The sequence below is a fragment of the Ahaetulla prasina genome, chromosome 3 (assembly GCF_028640845.1).
Source record: "Ahaetulla prasina isolate Xishuangbanna chromosome 3, ASM2864084v1, whole genome shotgun sequence".
NCBI classification, from domain to species: Eukaryota; Metazoa; Chordata; class Lepidosauria; order Squamata; family Colubridae; genus Ahaetulla; species Ahaetulla prasina.
Genome location: NC_080541.1, coordinates 79,110,129 through 79,134,054, shown reverse-complemented (window position 1 = coordinate 79,134,054; position 23,926 = coordinate 79,110,129). Strand labels below are relative to the sequence as shown.

The 23,926-nt window shown below is 38.8% G+C and overlaps 1 protein-coding gene across 5 annotated transcripts in view; it reads left to right on the top strand.

The window, feature by feature from the left end:
• Positions 1-23,926, top strand: part of LOC131194539 (uncharacterized) — a 78,482-nt gene that overhangs the window by 17,362 nt on the left and 37,194 nt on the right. Inside the window, exons 2-3 of one of the 5 annotated variants that reach the window (XM_058175638.1) lie at positions 5,173-5,278; positions 21,158-21,925. The exons of 2 other annotated variants lie outside the window; for them this stretch is intronic. The gene's annotated coding sequence lies outside the window, so the exon portion shown is untranslated. Of the gene's footprint in view, positions 1-5; positions 394-5,172; positions 5,279-21,157; positions 21,926-23,926 lie in introns of those variants that run through there. 2 more of the 5 variants (XM_058175637.1, XM_058175642.1) reach the window with 2 other exon arrangements.

Below are 23,926 nucleotides of genomic sequence, written 5' to 3'. Positions count from 1 at the left end.
CCCAGCCCATCAGTGAGGGAAGGCAAGGTACATTGTAGATCCCCTTTATTACGGAAGTTCATCTAGTGATGTCAAGGAAAAGAGTCTTCTTTGTGGTGGCATCCTCCCTTTGGAATACCATTCTCCTGGAGATAAGATTGGCCTTCACACCTTGATACTTTTCTGGAAGGCCCTGAAGATGTGTTTCTGTCCGTGCATTGAAGACCTCCAATTGATTTACATAAAGCTGATCAAGTGGCTTGTGTGATTGTGTATTTACTGCTGCCGGGGAGGAGGTTTATGGGTTCTTGCATTGTAAAATATTAATATTGTAAGATGTCCAGAGTCACTGTGTGTGAGTTGGGCAACCATATAAATATATTCAGTAAATACATAAAAGTATTCATGTATATTACAAATGCCACATATATTACAAATTGTACATTATAAATTGTAAATATTTAAAATATTAAATATTATGCAACAAGCTCATTGTACAACCTGTTTAACATGTTTTCATATGGCACTGTAACATTTCCTTCAGTTCTTGAGCACAATATCTAGCAGAGTTTGTTGTAGCCTGGATATTTGATCATTTTTAAGCTACATACATTCAGATCCATTTTTATAAGGGAATGCATATTTTGATTTTATATTAGGAAAGGGTGAGATTTTAGAAATTAGAGTTCACAAACTAATACAATTTTTTTTTCAAAGCTTTGTTGCAATGCTGACAGTTACCATACTCTTAGCAATTTTTGCCCTTGTGATTAACAGCAGCATAATTTACCACACATATTAGCAGTGATATTAATACCTCCATTTAATTGATAATCTTATTGCCAATTTGGGTAAATCAAGCAACTCCTAAATGTAGTCACAGGAAGTCTAATTTTTTCAGATCATTTGGCAATGCCTGCCATTGGATGGCTATGTCACTGCTGATAATTATGGGACTTTAAAACTTGGAGCAAAAATCAATTTTCTCTTGCATTTTCCTCTCTTTTCTGCATAGCACCATATGTGCTGTAAGTTATGTCAAGGATTCCAAGATATCTAATTCATTTACTTCAGATTCCTTCCAAAACTCCAAGCTATCTTTATAGATTTTTATTCACTGAATTAATCATCAAAGGATAAAGCCTTTTAAGGCCACCAAATCAATAACACTGTATCTTCAATCTTTCAGAATTCTCCCATGGTTTTTTTCTGATTAAAACAACCTGTCTCTTCATTTATTCAAACACTTTTCAAACATCTTACTTGTTCATAAGAAACAGTAGCACAATGGTAACTTCCTTATTACCACTCTAATAGGCCTTAAAGGGAAAAGGTACAAACCTCAGCAGAAATCAACGAAATTTCAGTCTATTTTGTTTATAGGTGGCAAACCCACATGTAAAACTCAAGTGCAGCTAAGTACAGAAGGTATAAATTTGACTTGATTTGCCCATGCAAAACTAAAGGTACAGTTTAAAAAGGGTGTGAAACATGTAAGAGGGAGTAGGAATGAATCTGAAATAGAATTATGCAATTATGACAAACATGTAAACACAAGAATTTATAAATTGCTGTTAAAATATGATACAGAACAAATTACAGAATTTAGTATCAGATGGATGCTAAATTTTGGGGACAACATTGGCATGAATATTTCCACCAAGAAGCAACTGGACCAACTGAGGCCTATCTTTACATGGAATTGCCTAAAATATACCTATTATTCTATCTGGATACCTACAACATGGGGATACATTTCAGCTGCAGATGAAGACGATAACAATGAGCAAATGCTGAGGCTATGGTACATGTCCCTGCAATCCCTTTGTTCTGACCTGATTTACCCTAGCATGGGCAGACACCAATACAGTCTGTTTATTGCACAGCTTTGCAGCAACAGGCCCTGCAGTGGTGCCAATAAAGCTCCACCCCGCTTTCCCTGACAGTAGTCACCCATAGACAATACTACCCGATCCCACAAACTAGGTCCAAGGCTGCCCCATGGAGGCAAGGAGAAGGTCCGCAGTCCATAAAAAGTTTCGGAATCCACAAAGCAAGTTCCAAAGTTCAGAAAACACAAAGCAAAATCTAAGTTCCGCAAGCAAGGTTCTGGATCCACAAACAAGATCCGAGGTTCAGAGTCCACAAAGCAGAAACACTGGATGAAACAGGGATCACAAAAGCCAGGGAAGTGCACACCAAAGCAAACATTCCCAACAAATGCACCCTCTCCCCTGTGTCTGGCTAAATCACCCCACACCAGGTGTTCCTTTCTCTTGAGCAGCCTCACAGACCTCCTCCATATTTCCCTCCACTCTGCTCTCTGTGCCCACGGATCGGACGGAGGAGGTAGCTGTTCCTGGTTGGAGGGGATCTGTTGCCTTTTCCTTGCTGCTGGCCTTTGGCAGCTGATCATCTGCTTTTCTTAGAGCAGGCAGCTCTCCCTCTGGTTGACCACTTCCCCCAGTACTGGATGGACCTGGGATTGCGCCATCCTCAGGCCCTGGGCTCTCTGGGCATTCCTGGGGAAACGTGTGACATCTAACGGATGGTCCTTATTCAAGATCTGCCTGCTTCAAACCGGCTTCCAATGGGGCCATCACACTCTCATGTCTTCTTGCAGGATGTGGCTGAATTTTACATTCAGTTTTATAGACTCATTTCTAGAAAATGGGAACTTAGAACCAATACCAAGTCAGTCAGACAATCCAGTGGAATATTCCTGACAGTTGATATGCTTGGAACCAACAAATGGAAAAAGTGAAGCTATGGATCACAGGCAAGACATCAGAAGCTTTTTTAAGTTGCCAACATTTGCAATCATTCTTCTGACTATGTGAATGTGTGATTAGGTTATATTCTTCCTGGGGAAATGCTTTTAAAAAGAGACTAGACACAAATTGTCAGGACAATAACAAGTTGTCTATCTACTATCTATAATAAGTTTATCTATCTACCTATTTATCAAACCATTATCTCAGATGCAGGGAGATTCAGATCAATAGCTACTATGCGAAGATACTCAAAATTGCTGAACAAGATTACGTGCAGTGGCTTGCTGGTATAATAAAGCCTCCATCCCACTCCCTTCCCTGCCCCCAAATTTTATATGGCCTGATGTATAAGAGAGGAGTGGCCGATCTTTGTGACTTGCAGTTTGGTTGACCTCAAGGCTTTGCCATTGTTTGGCTTACCCTTGCATTTATTTCATTATTACATCCTTAAAGATAATGTGAAATGAATGTAACTTTTGGTCACTTGTGAGTAGCTGAACTGCTCATGCGGTATTTTCTTGAAGAAAGCCGCTTTTTTCTGCTTGTCGTGGTAGAAACATGGAGGCAAATTTAAAGAGGGGAGGAGGAGGGATATATTGTGCCATGATTCAGTGATTTAGGCAATCATCATTGAAATTTTACCATCTATGAATGTTACTTTCTGATGTCATTAAATTCTAACAATTCCTTCCAGGCATAAGTATAATCTCAGTAATGGCTTGTTCTGTAAGGGGAGGGTTATTTTTTAAAGCAATGATTTCCCATGCCCACCCAGATCCCTACATGTCAAGAGAAAAAGATTGACATCAGTCCCCCCAGCTCTCTGCATTTACAAGGGCAAAGCTGTGTGGTACAATGCTTTTGACTTGGTACACTGTTTTTAGAGGGATGTTGGGTGTTTTGTTTTGTTTTTCAAAATTTGTCAATATGCAGCAAACATCATGTGTTAGCTCGGTCCTCACCAAAAATGGTCCTTGCAGAAGAGAGAAGGCCATCTGACTTAAAAGCTAATCTGGACACATTGTGCAGAAGAGAAAAATGTATTTGGTCCTCCTTTACCTTTGAGAATAAGATAATGATGCTGATGATGTCATTATGGAATTATAATGAAGAAGCAATAGTAAGAAGAGCGAGTTTAAAAGTCAATCCCTGATAATACAGCTGTGAATTATATTTATTTTATTTATTTATTTTGTCACAACATCATATAAAAAGATTATATAGTGTATAAACATATATATGAGTAAATATTAGGAGGTATAAGCATATATATATATATATATATATATATATATATATATATATAGGAAGAAGAAAAGAAAAACAATAGGACAGGAACGGTAGGCACGTTTGTGCGCTTATGGCCTTATGCACGCCCCTTATGGTCCTCTTAGGAATGGGGTGAAGTCAATAGTAGAAAGTTTTTGGTTAAAGCTTTTAGGATTATGGGAAGAGACCACAGAGTCAGGTAAAGTATTCCAAGCACTGATGATTCTGTTACAGAAGTCATATTTTCTGCAGTCTAGATTAAAGCGGTTAACATTAAGTTTAAATCTGTTGGTTGCTCTTGTATTATTGCAATTATGTGGAGAACTCACAAAAGTCACAAAGGATTACAATATATTATCTTCTGACAAGATAACTGTATGTAGGTGGGATATTGGTTTTCTTGTGTTTTCTTTTCATTTTTTTTTTATTTGCTTGAAATCTTCTCTTACACCATGGTAGCCTCTCCCATCTCAAGTACAAATTTCTTAAACCATCCTCCACTGGATTTTTTTTCTGTTTCTAATATTTTAAGGGTCAAATGAATCACAACTGGGTCTGATCATGTGAAAAAGCAGTTTTTGGAAGTTGTATGCAATTTTTTTTTACTCCATGTTAAGGAAAATCATTTTTGAGAAAATTGTTGTTTTGTTCCTAGTATTTTATGTACAATTTAAACAATTGATGAATTGAAATGGTGCAATTAGAAGATTCAAGCCACTACCCTACACAATAATCCAAATTTGGATTGGGAAGAAGGAGGTTAGCAGCTTTTGGTAAACAAAGATTGGAAATATATTCTATTCATCAAAATACAATCACAGAGAAGTAACTTCTTTTAAGGAAGGAACAGGAATTAATCCAACTATGCTTTGTCCCATCAGCCAATGAAATAAGCAGGCAGCAGAGCAGCTGAAATGAAATTCAGTTTTCTGGATTCCATGTGCTTTAAAATGTAAACCAGGTGGGAGATACTATTTTATTCTCCAGTAGCTAAAATCCAGCAATATGGTTTTGGATGACTGAGGCTTTATCCTTTATTAAATTAATTAAAAGATAGCCCACAAATGTTATATTCTAGGATACATGTAAAGCCGACTATTTCCCTTCTTCCATTATGTAATAACCTCCGTGGTTTTAATTTTTCTGATAGAACACACAGTGTTCTTCATCTTCGTTTTCTATTGCTGAATTATTTTGCAACATCATCCACAAGGGGGCTCTAAGCAAGCCTAGACCCATCTCTTCTATGCATACAGGTAACGTCCAAGCATGTATAAAAAGAACAGGATTTGCATTGTAGAATAGAATAGAATAGAATAGAATAGAATAGAATAGAATAGAATAGAATAGAATAGAATTTTTATTGGCCAAGTGTGATTGGACACACAAGGAATTTGTCTTGGTGCATATGCTCTCAGTGTACATAAAAGAAAAGATACGTTCATCAAGGTACAACATTTACAACACAATTGATATATAGAATAGAATAGAATAGAATTTTATTGGCCAAGTGTGATTGGACACACAAGGAATTTGTCTTGGTGCATATGCTCTCAGTGTACATAAAATAAAAGATACCTTCATCAAGGTACAACATTTACAACACAAATGATATATAGAATAGAATAGAATAGAATTTTATTGGCCAAGTGTGATTGGACACACAAGGAATTTGTCTTGGTGCATATGCTCTCAGTGTACATAAAAGAAAATATATCAATATAAATCATAAGGATTGCCAGCAACAAGTTATAGTCATACAGTCATAAATGGAAAGAGATTGGTGATGGGAACTATGAGAAGATTAATAGTAGTGCAGATTCAATAAATAGTTTGACAGTGTTGATGGAATTATTTGTTTAGCAGAGTGATGGCCTTCGGGAAAAAACTGTTCTTGTGTCTAGTTGTTCTGGTGATCACCTTGTCAATTTAACTCTTCCCCTCCAACAGCTATGTTATTTCATATAATCAGAATTAAGATTTATGGATTACAGTGCACCACATCTGGGAGTCACCAGATAGAAGAAGTGTATCCTAAGATCCAATGAATAAAGTCAGAGTAGCATCTACAGATGCAGCAAAGTAGATCTCTCATCATAACCCAGATATTTTAAATTAGATCTTGTCCTCTGTTCCTTAGAAATGGCAGTAAGTAATGTTGCAAAACTTCAGGAAAGCTGTCCCAAGACTTTTAATGCCTTTACATCAATTGCTCTCATATCAGTCCTAGAGGAGATCAATCCTGACTGCTCCTTAGAAGGCTAGATCCTGAAGATGAAACTGAAATACTTTGGCCACCTAATGAGGAAGAAGGACTCACTGGAGACGAGCCTAATGCTGGGAAAGATTGAGGGCAAAAGAAAAAAGGGACGACAGAGAATGAGGTGTCTGGATGGAGTCACTGAAGCAGTCTGTGTGAGCTTAAATGGACTCCAGAGGATGGACTCCAGAGGATGGTAGAGGACAGGAAGGCCTGGAGGAACGTTGTCCATGGGGTCGTGATGGGTTGGACATGACTTTGCAACTAACAACAAAATCAATCTAGGATCAACACCATGCCACAGTTGTCTCCCAGTGTTGGACTTCTGTTGTAGTTATGATTAACTTCCAGCAAGAGCTTCATTTCGGCTTAGGAGGAAGTGTTGTAATAACTGTAGAAAGTTAGCACCCACCTCTCCTAGAAGAATGAAATATTTTGAGAAATATTAAAAAGTCAGAATATTATATTTCCCTAACGGAGAAACATGTTTATACAGACAGAAATTCAGAGCTTCAGCTCTCTGCCCCATGTAGAAACTAAGCGGCCAACTTTTAGAAATGCAGATTTGGTAATCCATTTAAGACAGGATATTCTGAACAAAGGTAGGATTAGCCCTCAGGCACAATAGGAGTTGCCCAACAAGCCCCTTCATTGCATCAGCACCTACAAAGTTAGCTATGACCCTTACATGGTTTTGCACAGGAAAAAGGAAGGTCAAGTTCAAAGCCCAGAGAGGGTATAAATAGCCCTTACTCTCCACTCCATGTGGTCAGCTGCCCAGGACCTCAAACCCATGTGGTCCTGTTCATCATTAAACCATCTTTCCAATCAGCCTCCATGTTTCCAGTGTGTTTCTCCCCAATTGGAACTGAACCAGAAGGTTCAGTTTTCCAACACAATCACTTGTTAGCATTAAAAATGGAGCTCAAGAAGGCAGTTTCTAATTGGCGAGATCTTTTCCTCCTCTTCATTTCCTTCATTTCCCATTAAAATCCAGGCACCAGGGAATCTTACCACCATTCCATTGTGTTTCTAAATGCCCCCATGCTGCAAAACAAATAAAAAAAAATCCCAAATGCAACAGGACGGCGGCAAAGATCGGGACAAACTTCTTTTTTGGTCTTCCCTCCTGCTAACTGGAAGGACTGTTTGATGACTTATGGCAGGGGTGAAATCCAGCAGGTTCTGGAGAACCAGTAGCAGAAATTTTGAGTAGTTTGGAGAACCAGCAAATACCACCTCTGGCTGGTCCCAGAGTGGGGTGGGAATGGAGATTTTGCAATATCCTTCCTCCAGGAGTGGGGAGGGAATGGGGATTTTGCAGTATTATTCTCCTGGAGTGAGGTGGGAATGGAGATTTTGCAGAATCCGTCCCCTGCCACGCCCACCAAGCCACACCATACCCACCAAGCCACGCCCACAGAACCAGTAGTAAAAAAATTTGAATTTCACCACTGATTTATGGGGAATACGAAACATTGTGAGAATGACAATAGTGAGGACATTAGAGCACAGCATCAAACCGTTCCTGTGGGATAAAGTTAACGGTTGTGTGGAATTTTCCTTACAGCGGCCTTCCCAACCCAATGGCCTTGAAATGTAGGACATTTTTCAAAATTTCTCATCCAGCAATATCAACATAGCTGCATGGTGCCAACCTGTTTTATTAACTACTTGGTCTTCCAAAAAGTCCTATTGCTGAAGGTTCCCACCCCCCACCTCCCACTGGGAGTGGTAAATTAGTTTCATAGCTAAGCTTTGTCACGTTTTATTGCTGTTTCTCTCATTCTGCCTCCACTTTCTCGAGGGAAAAATAAACCACAGGACATTTGGCAAATCATTGTTTTCAGATTTCACTCTAAAAACTGAATATTGGTCTCAACTCTTTCTGCCTCAACTTGGCTGCTTCTAGGGAACTGGCTTTCTAAAAGTAGCAGCTTTGAGAAAGGCGTGTGACTATAATTGATTTGCCAGAAGTTCAGTTTCATAGCACTTCCTTGGCTATTGAATTTCTGATCTTTTTCTTCCCAACTATCTTAAACCAAAATTTATATAGAGAAGAAACTACAGGTAGTCCTCGACTTATAAAAACCAACTGCTCCCAAATTTTTCATTGCTAAGCAAGACAATTATTAAGTGAGTTTTGACCCCATGTTACAACCTTTCTTGCCACAGTAGTCAATTGAATCACTACAGTTGTTTTAAGTTAGTAACATGGTTGCTAAGTGAATCTGGCTTCCCCATTGATATTGCTTGTCAGAAGATCTCAGTGACCCTGGGACACTGCAACTGTCATAAATATGAGCCAGTTTCCAGGCGTCCGTTTTTTTTTTTTTTTTTAATTTGAATTTATATCCCGTCCTTCTCCAAAGACTCAGGGCGGCTTACATTGTGTTAAGCAATAGTCTCATTCATTTGTATATTATATACAAAGTCAACTTTTATTGCCCCCAACAATCTGGGTTCTCATTTTACCTACCTTATAAAGCAGGGGTGTCCAAACTTGGTCCCTTTAAGACTTGTGGACTTCAACTCCCAGAGCTCCTCAGCCAGCTTTGCTGGCTGAGGGACTCTGGGAGTTGAAGTCCACAAGTCTTAAAGGGACCAAGTTTGGACACCCCTGTTATAAAGGATGGAAGGCTGAGTCAACCTTGGGCCTGGTGGGACTTGAACTTGCAGTAATTGCAAGCAGCTGTGTTAATAACAGACTGCATTAGTCTGTTGAGCCACCAGAGGCCCATAATCATTTTAATCACATGACCATTCATAAGTATAAAAAACTGTCATAAATCACTTTTTTCAGTGCCGTTGTAACTTTGAACGGTCAGTAAGCGAATGGTTGTAAGTCAAGGTCTACCTGTATAGGCAACGATTGTTATAAGGTGCGTTACCATACAAGTTGGGGAAAAGATTCACTACTATTCTCGGTAATATATATAGAACGCAATTATCTCACAAGAAAACCCCTGAAAAGTTTCTCTTTCTGGGCAGAGTTAGATCAGGCTGTTAGGTATGTCTAATGGAGGCAAGGATGGAAAGCTAAGATCCTCAGATTTAACCAGGCTTAAACTTCCAGCGTCTCTAAATATTGGCCATGTTGATTGAGAAAGATGAAAAGTTTAAATTCAGTACCATCTAGAACAGTCCAGGGACTGGGATGTGACCTATTAGGAACTGGGCCATGCAAATAGCAGGTGAATGAGCAAAGCATCTGTGCACGTGTGGAGTCTAGGTTGCATGGAAAACCACACCACCCCTTGGTCCGTGGAAAAATTTTCTTCCTCAAAGCTGGTCCCTGGTGCCAGAAGGATTGGGGACCACTGATCTAGAAGGTCACAAATTTGGCATCTCTAGTATAGAATATCTTCCTGAGGATCTTTCTTCCTATAAAAATCACTCTAACAATGAATGAATGAATGAATATTTTAATTTGTATACCGCCCTTCTCCCGAAGGACTCAGGGCGGTGAACAGTCAGATAAAATACAGATACACACAATAGTTAAAACATCCCTTAAAAAACTAATTTAAATTTGCCCAAATATTAAAATAACATACACCCCCATAAAATTACAAAACTTTAAAAACCCATCAAATTCAATTAAAATTTAAAGGTAAAAATCAAGCTAGTCCAGCCATACGAAATAAATAAGTTTTAAGTTTGCGGCGAAAGATCCTAAGGTCAGGTAGTTGTCGAAGTCCTTATGGGGCAGAAACACGCATTAAACAACACAGCATTAAATTTTTCCAGAAGTTACCCAAGGTTCTGGAGGGCTTTCCTGTTGTGGCTACAGTTTAAGGTCACAATTGTCCCCCACAGAAGAGTGTTGTGTGAAAATAGAATTCATGGAAGTGTAGCAATGTAGAAGCTATAGATCAGGAAGAAAACATTAATGGTTATCTTCAGTTTGCTGGAAAAAAAAATACTAGAATGATCCTTCTTCTGATCCCAGAAGGAATATTCTATAGATCCGGGGTCTCCAACCTTGGTCCCTTTAAGACTTGTGGACTTCAACTCCCAGAGTTCCTCAGCCAGCTTTGCTGAGGAAAGTTGGGAGTTGAAGTCCACAAGTCTTAAAGGGATCAAGGTTGGAGACCCCTGCTATAGATAAAGGATCAAAAGTGTGTGTATTTAACTATTCATTGCATCCCACAACAAGAACCTCTTACCATCTCTTCACTGGTTGAAACAAAAACACAGAGGTAGATAGTGTACCAAGACTCATACAAACAAGTGTAAAAGAGAATGGAAGAATATTGTTTGAAGTGGCCAAGTAAAAAATGCTCCAAAATGAGTAAGTCCTAGTAGAAGCATTTTGTAATAGAAGAATGGGCTACAAAGCAATGTGACTCAATACTTATTACAGAAAATATTGGTTATAATTATCTCAGCTGAAAGATAACCACTTATAGAATTTAGGGAGGCAAATACTGACTCATCACATATTGGATGACCTTGTGTAAATAAGCAGCAATCTGTATTGTTTTTTTCATCAGCTCTTTGTCAGCTTTGGAAGCCATATTAGGCCAGAAGCTTCCGTGCTGCCACTTTCTCATGTGTGGGAAAGTAGGAGGGGGGATTTAGTAGAGGGGTTGTCATTAGACATAATAACATTCTTCCTGTAGGTCAAGGTCAGGCCGATCCTGCATCTGGAGAAGGAGTGGTCAGAGTGTTGCCTCGAAATGGGACGGTTGGTGATTGGAACATGTGATCGGCAGAGGGGAGTTTTGGGAGTTTCGATTTATTGAGGGAAAATCTGGACCTCTCAGATTTGGGTTTTCCCAGATGTGCCAGTTTACCTATCCTAGTAAATAGATGCTTTCTTCAGAGTTTTTACTTTGAGTTGGGGGGTTTTCTGGAACACTGATACTCTCTTCATAAATCAGTAGGACCAACATGAAGCTCTGATATCAGCATTAATCTCAAAAAATCCAAAAGAGGGTAAATTCAAAAATCCAAAAAGGGATAAAGCTTTTTTCAAAGAACTATAGCGGAGTTGGCTTACTTTTTAAGTTCGTTACAATTAATTTACAGACCTAAAATGTAGATTCTGTACACTGACATGATTGTTAATTACATCTTGTAACATCAGTTTTCCTCTGAGAGCATCGTTTTAGCCTCACAGAAATCCAATGAGACATTAAAAATAAAGATACTGATTTGCCAAAGGCTAATCTGTGAACTTCGGGATTAAGCAAAAGCGTCTGGCCATTTTCACATGAGAATGCTGCACCAATTCAAAAGCAACTGGGGAACTCTGCGATCCTAAAAGGTCTGTTGTTATTCATAAGCTATTTTATTTTCTGGCTCAACTATGATGCATCTGAAGTCACAGTAAATTTAGTCCTTTTACTGTTTCTTTTTCTTTTTAGAACAGTTCAACTATGTGAATCATAAGTGTAGTGCGGTTCTCTATTTGCAGGAACCATGCCTTCAGGATTCCTGATCTTTCAAGGAGGAAGGAGGTTTGATGCCCTTTCTGGTCTCCTTTGAAGGAACTGTTGGGACTATTTCCTTCTTCCATCTCTCTCTTTTTCCCTCCTTTTCTATTTGCCTATGGCCAAACAAATATAAACAGCATGAAGTAAGAATGTAGACATGTGATTGTAAGCAATGAATTGGATTAATTAATTTTCTCCTTCATATGGAATAAGACAAGACTGGTTTGTTTGTTTTTGACAATACCTGTCCTTGTTCTCAGGGCCTTAAGATCAGTATGTTTGAAGACAATCTATCATTGTCTTCAGTCTGTTTTGGAGAGATTAAGGAATGGCAATGATAGTGTATGGGAAGTATCTTCTGTTTTAGTACATATTCCCATCTTCAAAAATGATGGCAAATATTTGTTTAAAGGGCAAAAGTTCCTTGAAGAAATTCTGAGTAATCATGTTGCATTCAATTTCCTGTTCACATGATGTTCTCAATCATCTAAGTTTATACACCATCCAGACTAAAATGTAGGTGACAATGGTTTATTGAAAAATGAGAATCTGGTTTCTAAGGCAGTTTCTGTAATTAGTAAGACACTGGATTCCACATGAATGCAGACTTTTTTTTTATTTATTTATTTTTGTCACAACAGTATACACAAACAAATGTCATAGATAAAACAGCATATCTTGAAGAATATATATATATATATATAATTAAAATTATGCATCAACTATAGTAATTGGATATGATGAAGGGAACAATAAGACAGGAATGGCAGGCACATCTGTGCTCTTATGCACGCCCCTTATAGTCCTCTCAGGAATGGGGTGAGGTCAATAGTAGACAGTTTTTGGTTGAAGATTTTGGGATTATGAGTAGAGACTATGGAGTCAGGTAATGAGTTCCAAGCATTAACAACTCTGTTACAGAAGTCATATTTTCTGCAATCAAGTTTGAAGCGATTGACATTTAGCTTGAATCTATTTTTTGCTCTTGTAATATTGCGATTGAAGCTGAAGTAGTCTTTTATAGGAAGGATATTGCAATAGATGATTTTGTGTGTTAAACACAGGTCATGTCGAAGTCGACGGAGTTGTAAGTTTTCTAATCCCAGGATTTCAAGTCTGGTGGTATAAGGTATTTTGTTGTTTTCGGAGGAGTGAAGAACTCTTCTAGTAAAATATTTCTGGACTCGTTCTATTGTGTTTATGTCAGAGATGTGGTATGGGTTCCAGACAGATGTATTCAAGAATAGATCTGGCAAATGTTTTGTATGCTCTGGTTAGTAGTGTAGAGTTTTTAGAAAAGAAGCTGCGTAGAATTAGGTTTACAACTCTTAGGGCCTTTTTTGCTATGTAGTTGCAGTGGGCTTTGGCATTAAGGTCATTAGATATGAGAACTCCAAGGTCTTTGACAGGGTGGGGGTCGTCAGTTAGGTAATGTCCATCCAGTTTGTACTTGATGTTGGGGTTCTTTTTTCCAATATGTAAGACTGAGCATTTGCTGGTTGAGATTTGGAGTTGCCAAGTTTTAGACCAATCAGAAATTAAGTCGAGGTCTTCTTGAAGGGTAGAAGTATTATTAGTGGTATTAAATAGTTTGACATCGTCAGCAAAGAGAACACAATAACTTGAGATTAAGTCACAGAGATCATTTATGTATAGTATGAAGAGTGTTGGTCCAAGAACACTACCTTGGGGAACGCCACTTTGACAGGAACAGGATTCGATATAGCGTTGCCAATTTTGACCACTTGTTGTCTGTTTGACAGAAAGGCATTTATCCAATTGTGAAGAGGTCCCGAAATACCGTAGGATTTTAGTTTAAGGAGTAGTTTATCATGTACTACTGAATCAAAAGCTTTGCAGAAGTCTATGTAGATTGCATCTATTGCTTTTCCTTGATCAAGGTTGGTAGTCCATATATTTTTGCAGTGGAGTAGTTGTAGGTTACAAGACAATTTTTTTCTGAAACCAAATTGTTTATTAGATAGAAGGTTGTTTGTTTCAAGATGGAGTGTAATGGATTGGTTAATGATGGATTCCATTACTTTGCATGAGACACAACATAGAGAGATAGGTCTGTAATTTTCAACAAGGCTTGGGTCTCCTTTTTTGAAGATAGGGATGACTGTGGCTAGAGACCAGAGTTTTGGAAGGGAACAAGTTTTGAAGGCTTTATTAAAAATTATGCTTAGGGGTTCAGCTATATTAATTGAAAGTTTTTTTAAAAAAGTATGCACATAGTCCATCTGGTCCGATAGATAATGATGGTTTTAGGTTGTGAAGGGGTTTCTCAACATTATCTTCTGTGAAGTCTATATGTGTTAGGTTGTTGTTATCTTCTGTAGAATCTATATGTGTTAAGTCGTTGTTAACATTTTTGGTACGATTATGGAATGTTGGATATGAGCCATCACTGTTTACAAAGACTGAGCCGAAGAATGTATTAAAGAGGTTTGCTTTAACTGGTTCGTCAGTACATTCTTTACCGTTAGGTTCTTTTAGTGGTGGAATGGATCTTGTTTCTTTAAGTTTATTGTTTACAAAATTATAAAAAGCATGACTGGAATTGGTGCGTAGAAGGTCTTCTTCTTTGGTATGGTAAGTGTTACATTCTGTTTTTATTTGGTTGCAAATATTTTTGTAGTGGTTTTTGAAGTTTGCTACATAACCCTTATAATACTTATACTTAATACTTATAATACTTATGAAAGTATCTGTTTTTCCATGCAAATAATCCAAATTAATACAAACTTGCAATGTTTTTTTCCCCATAGAGCTGTCAGGGCTTCCCCCAAAGAATCCTATGTGTTATGATTTAGTGAAAGTGCTAAGTTCTTTTCTATTTCCTTCCTACCGTTCTCAGAGTTGCTAAGAATGAAAGCTATGAAGTGATTAAATCAGTTTAAGTCTGGCCACATAATTCCCACTCTTACTCCAGCGAACACAAAATGCCTTTGCATAGAGCTGTATTTTTCCTGCTCCCCTACATACCGAATTTATTTTTATAGACAAAGGGAAACCCAAGTAGGTACATTAAGCATGCAGAGTTGTTTATTTTTCCTCGTAAAAGTCAAAAACGGTGATAAGAATGTTATTATTGCATACCACAAACTCCCATTTTAAGTCAGCAGGAACCAAGCAACTGAGAATGGCAAGAAGCCATTTGATCGTTTACTACTAATTTGCAAATTTATGAAGCAAATCCGCTGTACCTGGTGATTAGTCCCTTCAGCAGCAATTCTCATGCCATGAAAATAGAGGCAAAAACATACACACACTGTAGCTTTCTCTGCATGACCGGCTGAGCTTTCTGAATCACAGCCCAAAAATAATGCCCTCCGTTGAAACAAACTAGCTCTGTGATAACAAACAGACAAAAGCTAGCAAAAATTTCAAGTGCCCCAGTCAAACACAGTCTAAAATTAAATGGATTTTTGATGAGAGGGCAACATGTTCACATCATTTCAGGCATGTCAGACTCTTAAGACAGCCCTCTACAAAATCGCAAACAGTCAGAAAGGTTAAGAGGATCCATCCTGTCTGATGAAATGGAACCTAAGATTCTGATGTGCCGATTTTTAGTGTTACTGATTACCACCGTACAGAAGCCAGAGAGAAAAACCATTTATGGTTTACCACCCATCTGATCGCTAGTTTGCATCATACCTATAATCAGAACAAGCAACACCTGTGAATCAATAAAAGGACACGGTTGCTGTACTTTTGTCACTGAAGACTAAGGGCAAGGCTCGGCCTTTGTGTTGTGCAGAAGCAGCAGACTCAGTTTTGCTCACAGGATCCATTAAGTTGAGACTCTTCACTTTCATTATTAGAAAATTTACCTTCTGAATAAAAGGCATACTAAGTACAGTCTGTACAGTAAAGCATAATTCAGAACTCATGCATGGGTCAAGGAAATGAACTTTTTAATTTCTGAATGCTTTGGGAGAATAGCCGTTTTAGATGAAAACTTATTCTTCCACACATACTTCCATACTGGGGTACCCTCCCTCCCCCCACCACCATAGATAGAGTATAGAATTCTCTAGAGTTCTGTACTCATTCTTTGTCCTCATTTGTTTGAGCTTCACAGGCCCAATCGGCCACCCGATAAGCCTGGCTAGATATATCAAACTTTTTCCTGAAGTTCATGGTATCCTTAAACAACTTTTATTTTATTTATTTATTTATTTATTTATTTTGTCACAACAGTATATATAAGCATAAGCATGAAACAACTATACAACACATAAGCGTATATATAATGAAAGGAAACAATAGGACAGGAACGGTAGGCACTTTTGTGCTCTTATGCACACCCCTCTTAGGAATGGGGTGAGGTCAATGGTAGACAGTTTTTGGTTAAAGCTTTTGGGATTTTGAGAAGAGACCACAGAGTCAGGTAGTGTGTTCCAAGCGTTAACAACTCTGTTACAAAAGTCATATTTTCTGCACTCAAAATTGAAGCGGTTAACATTAAGTTTGAATCTATCGTTTGCTCTTGTATTATTGCGATTGAAGCTGAAGTAGTCTTTAACAGGAAGGACATTGCAATAGATGATTCTGTTAAACACAGGTCTTGTTGGAGTCGGCAGAGTTCTAACTTTTCTAATCCCAGGATTTCAAGTCTGGTGGTATAAGGTATTTTGTTGTTTCAGAGGAGTGGAGAACTCTTCTTGTAAAATACTTCTGGACGCGTTCAATTGTATTAATGTCAGAGATGTGGTATGGATTCCAGACAGGTGAGCTGTATTCAAGAATAGGTCTAGCAAATGTTTTGTATGCTCTGGTTAGTAGTGTAGAGTTTTTGGAAAATAAGCTACGCAAAATTAGGTTTACAACTCTTAGAGCCTTTTTTGCTATGTAGTTGCAGTGGGCTTTGGCACTTAGATCATTTGATATGAAAACTCCAAGGTCTTTAACAGGGTGGGGGTCATCTGTAAGGTAATGTCCATCAAGCTTGTACTTAGTGTTTGGGTTCTTTTTTCCAATATGTAAGACTGAGCATTTACTGGTTGAGATTTGGAGTTGCCAAGTTTTAGACCAATCGGATACAAAGTCAAGGTCTTTTTGAAGGGTAGTAGTATTGTTGGTGGTGTTAAATAGTTTGACATCGTCAGCAAAGAGAACACAATAACTTGAGATATGGTCACAGAGATCATTTATGTATAGTATGAAGAGCGTTGGTCCAAGAACACTGCCTTGAGGAACGCCACTTTTGACAGGAATAGGGTTTGATAGAGCATTGCCAATTTTTTTTTAATTTACATTTATATCCTGCCCTTCTCTGAAGACTCAGGGCGGCTTACAGTGTGTAAGTGGTCAATTTTGACCACTTGTTGTCTGTTTGACAGGAAAGCAGTTATCCAATTGTGAAGAGGTCCTGAAATGCCATAGGATTTTAGTTTTAGGAGAAGTTTATCATGTACTACTGAGTTAAAACCTTTGCAAAAGTCTATGTAGATTGCATCTATTGCTTTGCCTAGATCAAGATTAGTAGTCCATATGTTTTTGCAGTGGAGAAGTTGTAAGTTACATGATAATTTTTTTCTGAAACCAAATTGTTTATTAGAGAGTAGGTTGTTTGTTTCTAGGTGGAGGGTAATGGATTGGTTGATGATAGATTCCATTACTTTGCAGGTGACGCAGCATAGAGAGATTGGTCTGTAATTTTCAACTAGGTTGGGATCTCCTTTTTTGAAGATAGGGATGACTGTGGCTAGAGACCAAAGTTTGGGAAGGGAACTAGTTGTGAAAGCTTTATCAAAGATTATGCTTTATTAGTGGAAAGTTTTTTTAAGAAGTATGCACATAGTCCATCAGGCCCAATAGATAAAGATGGTTTCAGTTTGCGAAGAGCTTTTTCAACATTATCTTCTGTGAAGTCTATATGTGTTAAGTTGTTGTACTCATTGTTGGTACGATTGGGGAATATCGGATATGAGCCATCACTGTTAACAAAAACTGAGCCAAAGAATGTGTTAAAGAGGTTTGCTTTAACTGTTTCATCGTTACATTCTTTGCCGTTATATTCTTTTAGTGGTGGGATGGATCTTGATTCTTTAAGTTTATTGTTCACAAAATTATAAAAAGCACGATTGGAATTTGTGCGCAGAAGGTCTTCTTCTTGCTGGATGTGGTAAATGGTGCATTCAGTTTTTATTTGGTTGCAAATATTTCTGTAGCGGTTTTTGAAGTTTGCTTTTTTTTTGGATTGAAGCTTTTTTATTGATATGAGTAATTTGTTTTTTTTTATTTTGGTAGTGATGTGTGGTACGTATAGTTTGATGATTCTATTGATTTCAAGTAGAAAAACTCTATAGTGGTCTTTGGCAGTGATACAGGTTGAGAATAGATTTTGCCGGTCAAGAAATGAGAGGTCGTTGTTTATAAGATCATAAGTGGCTTTTTTGAAATTGTAGTTAGGAGTACTATTATTATGATGATTTATGTGAGGGCGTATATTGAGACAAAAGTCTACCATGCAGTGGTCACTGTTGGAAAAAGGTAGCAGCTCAGGAAGAAGATACAGGTATTCTTGAGTTACAACTGTTTGTTTAGTGACCATTTGAAGTTACAAGAGCACTGAATAAAGTGGCTTATGACCGATTTTCACACTTATGACCGTTGCAGGATCCCCTTAGTCACACGATCAAAATTCAGATGCTTGGCAACTGGCTCATATTTATGACGGTTACAGTGTCCCGGCATCATGTGATTGGTCACCTTTTGCAACTTTCTGACAAGTTTTGCAACTTTCTGATTCACTTAACCACCACAGTACTAACATAACAACTGCACTGATTCACTTAACAGCCATGGCCAGAAGGGTCGTAAAGTGCGGCAAAACTCTCTTAACAATTGTCTGGCTTAGCAACAAAAATTTTGGATTCAATCGTGGTCATAAACTGAGGATTACCTGTATTAGAGGAAAGAAGGTTGGAACAGTATAACAGCTGTGCTAAATTGCAATCATGAGAGAGAAGCATTCAAAACTGGAAGCATATTTAGATATTCATAAAATGGGTGTGTCATTTGGTGATTTCAGTTTAGGAAGATGTGCTTCATTCTAAGAAGCAACTACTGGGTGGGTGGGTGAATGTCTATAAAGATATAATTGTTCCATCTCTAGAATTTTCGTTGTGCTTTGCTGGCATTTTATCTCTGTTCGAATACAGAACAGGAAGGAGGTGGCATTTTGTACAGTCAGCAACCTTCAGGATATGTTCCCTATGGGGAGGAAAAGGGAATCTTCTTAATTTGATTGCTCACCCGTTTGCAAATTTATGATGCAAAACCCCCATACCTGCTGATTAAACATTTCCGAGACACAATTCTATTGCCGGGAAAAGAGATGCAATAGCATACACAGTCTATTATATCCCTCCTCTGAGAGCTTTTCCCCACATGCATGTTACCATGATACAAACATCCACTGGCAACATCGCTGCTCTGCTGTCTCTCCACGGCAATGCTTTCATCTTGTTTCTGTCCTATAAGTGAGACAGATTAAGTTGTCTTTAGTTATACTGCATGTTCTTTTCCTTATTCCCTAGGTGTAGCCTCAATGTACATAAAGTTTGTTAGGTATAGACCCCGTAACACTGGAAACAAGTCAGAGAATTTCAGTGGCTTGAAACAAAAGCAACCAAGGCAGGATAGGGATCATTGATTTCACGTGCCAGTATAATTTATCGCCAGGTGAAGGACAGATGTAGAACACTTGAAGTCAACAGTGGGAAAAGATCCTAGGTCACAACCAAAAAGAACGCAAATTATATCTTGTGAAATTCTGCTAGAAATGGCAAGAAAACGCAGCTACAGGGTTTCCAATCAAACCTCGCACATTATACCAAGCAGTGGTGGAATTCAAATTTTTTTACTACCAGGTCTGTGGGCGTGGTGTGGTGTGGCTTGGTGGGTGTGGCAGGGGAAGGATACTGAAAAATCTCTAATCCCACCCCACTCCAGGGGAAGGATACTGCAAAATCCCCATTCCTCCCCAGTCCTGGGGGAAGGATATTGCAAAATCTCCATTCCCACCCCACTCTGGGGCCAACCAGAGGTGGCATTTGCCAGTTCTCTGAACTACTCAAAATTTCCACTACCGGTTCTCCAGAACTTGCTGAATTTCATCCCTGATACCAAGCCATAAAGGCAATGCCATATTTAGATAGCCCCAAAGAAGATGAGTCTTTTTAATGTGCAAATCAACTGTAATTATCCCTGCCGTCCTCCCTATTTTCACAGTCGAAATGTAGCGCAAGGCTGTTAAATAAAACTTAGTCCTTTCTTGTCACCTGATTAAAAAAAAAGTATGTAACAGTGTAACATTGTAAAAACTATCTGAAATGGTAAAACAATAGGAAAACAATATGTGGTAATGTAACAGAAATGTAACACTAGTAATAGATGATTAATTTAATGAATTTGAGTGTATATGTGTTTTTCTAATTTTAATTAAAAAGGTAAAAAAGTAAAATGGCATCAAAATAGACCAGTGTTCGTGAACCTTTTCGGCACCGAGTGCTGAAACGGGAGTGCACATGCAAAGGAGCACTGGAAAGCGGAAGAGCAGCCCCCTGGCGTGCACGCGCAGGAACGCCGGAAACTGGGAGAGTAGTTCCCAGGCACGCACGAGCGCGCTGGGAAGCTAAGTTTCTGGTTTCTGGCATGCACATGCGCGCCAGTTACCTGGTCTTCCGGTTTCCAGCGCACAAAGATCTGCTGGCCAGCACACATGCACATGCCAGAAACTGGAAGCTCAGCTTCCTGATGCACACATGCAGGCTGTGGGGGAAGCTGTTTTTCCAGTTTCCAGCGCTCCCGCACATGTGAAGACCAGCTGGCCGGCGCACATGTGTGCACCGGAGCCCAGAAGAACAACGGGCATAAGTTCGCCATCACAGATACAGACTGCCAGCTAAAGATTCCTATGGAGGCCAGCTCTGAAGCAGCATGGAATAAACACAAGAGGGTCTATGACAACTTGCCACAGCTAACTTGTCGCAGGACAAGAGTTACATTAATATCAAAGAAATGCTGGAATAGAATCATTAAAGGTAATTCTAAAAATGCAAAAAGAGAGACAAAATGAAAGGCATTAAAATATTTTGTTATTTATTTTAAATAATTAAATTGAATTGTAAAATTGCCCCACGGAGTTATCGGACAGCAAGTTGGCCATGGTGAGTTGTTGTCTCGTGACAAGTTGGCCATGGCAAATTGACCCATTCCAAGCACAAGATGAGGCGTCATCCCATCCCAACCCCTTCTGTTGAAATCCAGCCCTGCCTCCTATTTCTTGATTTGCCTTCCCCTTTACCTGCTCGGGCACTGAATGTTGCCTAATCACGTAAGACCACCAACGTAATAGCCAAGAAACTCCCTCAGATGTTTATACCAATTCAACTAAACTTTCTCTTTTTTCTTTGCAGGTGTGCTCATTTCCAAACAAAGCACTCATCTACTCCTTCTTTTTCTTTCAAATTATGGGTCTACATTAAATCCAAAGAGGTTCTTGTAATCAAGGATAAAATCACAGGCTAACTTTTCTTCTGAAGCATCTTAGAGGATCCATCTTCTAACTATTAAAATGACTGTGAAAAATGAGAATAGGACATTTAGTGGGCACAGAAAGAAGTACCTGTAGGAGCAGCAATCTAGGATTTTGGAAGTCCTAACAATGAGATACTTTAAATACATCCTGTAATCCAGCATGCTAGAGTATATCATGTTTTGATAGTTTCTGATTCAGCAGATGATTTTTTCTTACAGTTTTATGATGTTTCATGTTCATATAACCTCCTGATTTTCTGCAACATCTTGGTCACTGTCTGTGAATTCTCATTCAAACAGTTTTAATTCGAACTCTTATTTTCATGGCACTTTCTTTGGGTAGTATTTTAAGAAATACTATATTTAGAAGTGCTGTATTTCTTATTTCTGTGCTGTCTTCTTTCCTGTCTTTATTTTAATGCCTTCAATTTCCCATCATTAAAGCTGAAAAATGAAAACAAGTGCTGAATGTCATCCTTTTATGTAGGCTGTTTATTCAGAGAACTCGGCTGAGCTGGCAGCACTTAGCTGATCTTGATTGATCCTAAAAAAGACCTAAGTAGGGTCAGACATGGTTACAAGCTAGTTCAGGGTTTGTCAACCATGCCGGCTGGGGAATTCTGGGAGTTGAAGTCCACATATCTTAAAATGGTTAAAGTTGAGAAACAGAGACCTAGATGGAAAACTATTAGGGAATCCAAAGCACTAGGAAGTTAAACAAATCAATAAAAAGCCCTTCCTGAAACTAGAAGAAAGCAATAGAAAACTTTGCCCATATTTTTCCGAGAAAATTACAGGGACAGAAAAAGTGACTTTTGCTTTGAGAGCACCAAGCAAAAGATCGGCCCAACTTTCTGTTCTGTCATTTTAGCATAAAGAGAAAAAGGAAGTACAGGTAGTCCTCAACCACAATTAAACCCAAAATTTATGTTGTTAAGCAAGACAGTTAAGTGAATTTTGCCCCATTTTACGACTTTTCTTTAAGTGACAATTAAGTGAATCCCTGCAGTTATTAAGTTAGTAACACACTTGTTAAGTGAATCTGGTTTCCCGCTTGACTTTGTCAGGTCTCAAAAGGTGATCACATGACTCTGGAACACTGCAACTGTCATCAGTACAAGCCAGCTGCCAAGCATCCAAACTTTGACCAGGTTACTATGGGGATGCTGCAATGGTTGTGAATGTGAAAAATGTCATAAGTCATTTTTTTCAGTGACGCTGTAACCAAATGAAAGGTTATAAATCAAGGGTTACCTATATCCCAAAGGTTGTCTTCTCTAGCCCCTAGGGCTGATATAGTTCGAATGCTATCATGGAAGGCAAAAGGAAGGCATGTTATTTTTAAAAAGCCACAAAGAAGGAAATAAAGAGAGGTAGAAAAAGAGAAAGATATACCCTTTGCCCTCATAGATTCTGTCTCTCTTCCAAGTCCACTGTAAAAGGTGCTGCCATAAATGTTCCCATATCTGTCCCATAGGAGATTTATTGATCTTGGAGCACAAGCACTTCTCTTCCTTGGACATACACTGGTAGACATTGGGATCTGTCAAGTGATCGGAATTTTTCAATCTCAAACAGCTGGCAAACGCCAAAGCTTCTCATAGCATACCACAGGGCAGAGCATATCCTGGTCTCAGTTACACTGGGCATTCCTCTTTCTGACACGCACACAAGCATGAGGGTTTAACACCTATTGGATGTTCACACCACTGAGCAAAGAGGGGATTTCCACTGGTGTTATGTTTCCCTCCAGTAAAGGCACTTGAGCAAAGTTCACAGTGCTGGGCAGTCCTTTTTCATGTCGAAGTGAAGGGGGGCCTTCACCTGTTGGTAATAAGAGCTTTTCATTGGCTCATTGCCCTTATTCAGTGCCAGCGTCCGTAACTCAGCTTGATTTTAGCAACCCTGAGTCGACAATCGCTAACTAAATAAGTATTATTCTCAATTTAAAAATGAAATAAATGACAATCTGAACTATTTCGTTGGTATTTATTGGGATCGCTGAAATTCCTCTCAATTCCTAGCCCACTTACAGAGGTCAACCATATCAGCCCTTTGAGGTAGGCTGGGATTTCAAGAATGTTCTTTCTGTTTCTTAGAGTATTAGAATAGAATCTAGAAAGCCTGCCAAAGTTTGTTTCTATTATCACTTGTACCTAACAAAATCAAGGTAGGGTTTGAGTTTCTTTCTCACACTTGCTTCTTTCCCAGGACTGAGTAACCTATGAGCCACGGTGGCGCAGTGGTTAGAGTGCAGTACTGCAGGCTACTTCTGCTGATCACTGACTGCCAGCAGTTTGGCAATTTGGGTCTCACCAGCTCAAGATTGACTCAGCCTTCGATCCTTCCAAGGCGGGTAAAATGGGGACCCAAATTGTTGGGGGCAATAGGCTGACTCTGTAAACTGCCTAGAGAGGGCTGTAAAGCACTGTAAAGTGGTATATAAGTCTAAGTGCTATTACTATTGCTATTTTCTGAAACTCTTCCCCATTCCATGGTGGAATGTAGAGTCAGATCTACATTCCACCAGTCATTAGACAGTCTCTTCCCACAAGTTGACACTTTTAAGACTTCCAAAGTAACTGAAGCCAGGACAAGAAGCATTGGATGGAAACTAATCAAGGAGAGAAGCAATCTAGAACTAAGGA